This window comes from Genypterus blacodes, unplaced genomic scaffold (assembly GCF_046128005.1).
Source record: "Genypterus blacodes isolate CSIRO-AG114 ecotype Tasmania unplaced genomic scaffold, CSIRO-AGI_Gbla_v1 ptg000090l_1, whole genome shotgun sequence".
Lineage (NCBI taxonomy): Eukaryota > Metazoa > Chordata > Actinopteri > Ophidiiformes > Ophidiidae > Genypterus > Genypterus blacodes.
The window spans coordinates 1,071,805-1,077,804 of NW_027466895.1; positions in this window are offsets into that span (position 1 = coordinate 1,071,805).

Consider the following 6,000-nt stretch of genomic DNA (forward strand, 5'->3'; position numbering starts at 1 on the left):
ACACTTCGCAATTTGTGCCCGGCTTCAAAGACGGGACAGTGTGGACAAACGTCACAAGAAACGAAGACAAAAGCCGTTTTTTATCTCTTTAGGGGCGTTTGGAAGCTGCTTGGTGTCAGTTTGTAACTGTTGCTGAGGCGTCTGAGCGGAACTGTATAATGTGATGACGTTCCTAAAATCAACATGCAAAGGCTGATGAATGGTGCATGGGTCAGTCTTGCCCACAGCTATCACCATGGCGACAGCCCCTTTTAAGGACCTCCTTCCTGTCACCTTCAAGGGAGTACATTTATCTTTTGTTCTTGCTAATTAAAATGGATTATCAGGCCCCTTCGATGCGGTCGGTCATACGTTCACCTCGTGCGGTGTCGATTGCCCGCTTTGATCAGAACGATTCACATGGACAAGCCGCAGAGAGAACCTGAGAAACGCTGTCACTTTCATATTTTTTCAACTTTTGACCTCTTCTATTATTTATCTACAGAAATCTCCACGTGGCCCTCAGCTGGTCTGGGACACTATATGTATACGCTCTGGGTGGCGTGGTGGCTCAGCAGACAGTTCAATGAATAAATGAAGGCTGCGTCCATCCAGACAAACCAGCCATCTGTACTGTCAAAAGTGTCCTTCAGCATTTTATCCAACGCTATCAAAAGTGCATTAGCCGGCCCGCCTAAATTGCCGTACGAGATGTAAGCCGTGGGTCAACCTTGAAGTATAATTTCCGAAGCTCTGTGAAGGAGTGCGGCGTCGGTGATGGATAAAGCCACGGAGAGGGGCAAAGAGGAGGAGGAAAGACGGATGGATGGTGGGAAGAGGAGAAGGAGAGGTTTGAGTTCTCCAAGGCATGCCGAAGAAATTAGCTCAAAGCGGGGAAGAGTTTTTAGTAAAGCTCTTTGGAAAGGGATTTACATAGAAAACAGCACCAAAGAGATAGAGAGTAGAGGGGAGAGAGAGAGAGAGAGTGGGGGAATATAGGAAGAGAGAGAGAAGAAGGAGCGGGTGCTGACCTAGTTTGAATGGAAATTCAAATTCGCCATCTGAATCAGCGAAGGGGAGAAAAGCGAGGATGATGAGCTCCAGCAGCACATTTTAAACCCTCAGAGGACGCCGCTGTCCTACGCAGGTCTTTGTCCCGCACAGGCCTTTGTTTCACGCAGGCTCTTTCAGGAAAATCACCTGACTCCTGCTTCACAGCCGTGCAGATTAATCTCTCCTCATAATTTGCCCCTGCGTTACATTTTAATGGAAACAACCTATACAAAAGCCATTCGTCTGGCGTGGCCATGTGACGCCGCGGCGGTGAGACTGCCTCAATCTGTTTTGTTTCCTCTCCCCCATCGCCAAGAATGGAATTCTTAATGCATTTGTAATTAAATGTCATATATTCTAACGGACGGGGAGATTAATAAGTGGTGAGGGTGAGGAATGGTGCGACGGGAAGCAAATATTGACCATAGGAACGCAAATGCACAGAGAGGAAAAGCCACAGGGACTGAAAGGAAGGATTGTGCGTCTTTGTTATATTTGATAGATATGACAGAGAGATGGATGGTCAGAGCGTATCAATCTGGGTAGTCCGAATGAGTAAACACACACACACACACACTCACTCACTCACTCACTCACTCACTGACATAAATGTCACAAAGGAAAACACAACCTTGGAAATAGATTTGTGTTTGGATTTTAGATTTGTGTGAAACCATATAAGGCTTTATCCTCTGTGGCAATGCGCACAGAAATATGCATCAAATAAAACACACCTGGTGGCAGTAATGTGCAGTAAAGGGTAATGGTGTGCGAATAGAAGAAGAGAAGAAGAGTGCAATCTGATGCAAACAATGCAGGTTTCAAGACTTTCCTAAAAGGCTTTGTTAATTCTCCTTATGTTGTTGTGATACGGAGGACGATCACAAGTCTGTAATCTCAGCCCACAGGGAGACCCGAGCTCAGGCTGTTGCTCAAAGGCACTTCAGCAGAGCAGATGTTACCAGCAAACCCCCCCCCCCCCCAAACACACACACACTTTTATGTCATTTTTATTATCATTCTCGTCTATCAATCAGAAACTGCAGCTAAGGAGAATGAACGACCACCATTGTCACACTGCCACAGCAGAGATGCCCTTGAGCATGGCACATTCATTGCCAACTATAAAGCTTTTCAACAGTAAAAGGCCGGGGGCAGCTGCGAGGTGTCAGTGTGTGAAGGCAGCATGTAGTCATGTATACATATATATATATATGGCTTCTATTTATATATATAAATAAAACATATATCTGGACGCATTAAGGTTTGAGATTAATGCAGCAGTTAACGGCGCCCACAAAAGGACACAGCAGGATAAAACCGTTACCTAATGCTCTATTTTAGATGTTTACTACACCGTAAATAACACACCCGGGCAGGTTTGAAGGTGCCGCGTGGGTCAAGCCTGGGACGAGTGTGTGTGTGTGTGTGTGTGTGTGTGTGTGTGTGTGCAGCCGCTAATGCCCATTTGGCAGATCTCATTGCTTCCCCTGTGGGCGAGAGAGAGAGACAGAGAGAGAGAGAAAGGAGAGAGAGAGAGGGAGAGGATGAGCTTTGGGATTGATGGGGACAGAACAGGGAGTGCTCAGCCTCGATGAGTCACCCAACACTTAGAACACACACACACACACACACTCGCACAATAACAGAGGGACTAACTGTGGTTCAACACTGTTTCCTCCTTTGTTTCTGCAGATGATGTTAATATTTGCATTCAAAATCCAAATTTTGAGCAAACTTGTAGCAGATGTCCAACTGCGCATTCTTAGGTTGGTCAAGAGAAGAAGGGTTGTCTTTTTTGTAACATTGGCTGTAGACATTTCATTTTCACTTTTGACACCCAGAAGTCGTCTTCAGAGGGTTAGGGTTAGAGGGTCATTTGGAATTCAATATATACACCCAAACATCATATTTATGGCTATTGTTTAGATATCTATAGACTAAGGAAAGATGTCAATGCTAAATATTCAGATATTCAACAAATTCTTTCTACGTGTCGACATCTGCAGACCCCTAAAAGATGCCATCGATGTAGAATCCAATACAGCGACCCTGCAGCGACGCAGATATCGACCCAGATGGTGGAGAACGCCAATAGAAGTCCGAGGTCGAGATCCATATATTGAACCCGTATTGAATGTCTGCTGATGTCCACTTATGGGACGGGATTGTACACATTGAGAGGAAGTTACCGCTCAGGTTGGCACATTGACAGCACAGATTGAGTCATGACAAAGGTGCAGCTATTGAACCTGCATGGTCGGTTTCAAAGACCATACGGGACTGGGTGCAGCTTGCGCGGCGTTGCATGTTTGCCGGGTGAAGTAGGAATGATGGACATAAAACAGCACTAAAATTCGTAGAAGACGCGAGCAGAATTCCTAGAACCTTTTAAAAGGCTCGTTTATTAGAGCACTAAAACAATTCGCACTAAATGCTCCACGTGTTTACAAACTTCATATGGAACAGGAAAGTTTATAAGGCTTGAAAATGAGCACTGCAGCACACCCTCAGCGGCCCCTCTCCATCACACACCCACACACACTCATATTCATTAGCGGAGCCTAAAGTGTGTGAGTAGCTTTTATACACGCACTTGGCGCTGTAATGCAATTCTTTCATAGATTGTCTGCTGGCTCCTAGCAGGTCTAATGTGGAAACTTCTATGCCGGAGCAAACTCGCCAGCTGACCAGTGTGTGTCTATCCAAGTGTGCGGTTGCGTGTGTGGGAGAGAGGCAAGACATCCTGAAAGAGGATCTCTCCTGGTTGAGGGCCTCTCCTCTCCTCTCTCCTCCACTTTGTTTGCTTTGTCTGGGCAGCAAAGGGAGGAGAGGGAGGATGATGTCACCCGCACGATCGATGGTGCAGCGAGACGGCTTGATGTGATTTCTGCTAAATTTATTAGCATCATACGCCGCGGGAGCCTCTGGGGTAAACTGAGTGGCAGCAGGGGGGATAACGTGACTGATCCCCCCCATCCCCACAAACACACACGCTTGCTCTCTAATAGGCGGCACGGTATGTCAGCTCAGCGTCAATCTGCTGATGGCTCCTCTGCCACATAGAGAAAATGTACGTTAAAATATCACTTGTGACAAACACAAAGGAAAAAAAGGAGGAAAAGAAGCTCCGCTCGTTGCGCTCCTCTTCTCATGGGCAGGCAAGGGTTAAAGGGTCGCCTCTGTCACGTTGACCTCCAATTCTTATAAATAAGAGATAAAGCAAGCAGACTTCAGAGCAGGCAGGAGGTGGGGCAGCTATCAGCAGCCCAGGACCCGTGGGAGAATAGAATCCATGTGAGCTCATTGTTTATCTATAGCCTGTGTGTGTTTTGTTTATTTTGGTGCCTGTGCCTGTTATGGAGGAAAATGAGATTGTGTGAACGTGTATGTGTGTGTGTGTGTGAGAGAGAGCAGGGACGGCAAGTAATGCATTACGGGCATATGGTTTGTATCAGCGTGACTGTTGTGTGCTGTGTTTATCGTCGTTCTGTGTGACAGGAAACAATCTGTGCGTACACTCCCTCAGCTTCCTCTTTACTATTTCAGTGCTGTTACTCTCTCTCTCTTTCTCTCTCTTCTCGTCTCTACACACACATCAGCAAACCTACAGACAAACGCACATATGAGAATGTAGAGATGGCGGCCGTGTTGAATATACAGTATGATGGTTTGAGTCCCTGAGAGGAAGAACAAAAGGGGGAAGAACAAAACAACGCAGCATCGTCCGGGAGAGAAATGTTTGATGATTATATTACCTCATAAATGGCCGTGCCCAGTCAAAATTGGAAGCAAAAGTAACCAGAAAGTGTACGTGTGTGTGTGTGTAAGCCTGCAAACACAAAATATACCACTGCACTGTAAAGAATAACGTCAATGGTGGACTGAAAGCAATGTTGGCCGTATTTATCTATCAACTAAATTGGTCTCTTTGGTAAACTATATACGTTTTTGAAATTACGCCACAATAAGGTTCTGATATATCGCTACTTTGTTATATGTATGTGTGCGAGAGAGAGAGAGAGAGAGAGAGAGAGAGAGAGGGGATAAATTGAGACGATGAGAAGTTTTGACAACAAAGTCTACACTGGAGGCTCAGCAGGGGGGTAGAAATGTCCAGAGATTACACGGATCCAGAGCTTAACTCCATCGCAGTCACTCTGTGTCTCATAGCTGGGGGGATAAAATGGGGCCCCGGTTGGAATATGGGATTTACACAAACACACACAGTGAGAGAGAGAGAGAGAGAGAGAGAGAGAGAGAGACGTGCCCGACCATGATGTCCCCTCTATGTGTACGTGTGCACATGTGTGTGTCTGCTGTCATACATGTGTATCTGGCACGGGAAGGAGGTCAGGTTTGCGTGGGTGTTACTCTGCGTGGGTATGGATGACCTTTTGTGGCGTCCTGCACAATGTGTCACACTTCATCAAGCCTAATTACTCGTGGGAGAGCAGTTCAGAAGCAAACACGACCTTCATGGCAGGTAACACTGTCCAGCCTCTTTGACCACACGGTGTGTGTGTGTGTGTGTGACATACACACACACACACATGCACCAAGGTGATTTACGCTTGTTGCCGTGTGGTGCGGGTGTTGTGTTACAGTCCATAAATCAGTTTAGTGTCTATGTAGTAGATATTGATGGTAAAGGGTTATCTTCTAGGGAGGGGGGACAACAAACTAAAGGTACGTGAGGACAAACCTCCCCCTTTAGGCTATCTGCAGGAGGATCTATATGCTTCAGGTATCATATGATACACCCAAGGCAGCTATGAGGACGGTGTCAGCTCAGGTCCTTCTCTTCAACAGAAGACTTACCCAACCCCATTTTCATCTTCTTTCTTTTTGCAACTCTGTGTTTTTTGGCAATGTGTTTGTGTTTACCATCTGCATGAATTTGAGCTAAATGATTACAACTCGCTGAAGGGGCGACCTGAGGGCGTGTGAGTGGAGCGTGGAGGGCGA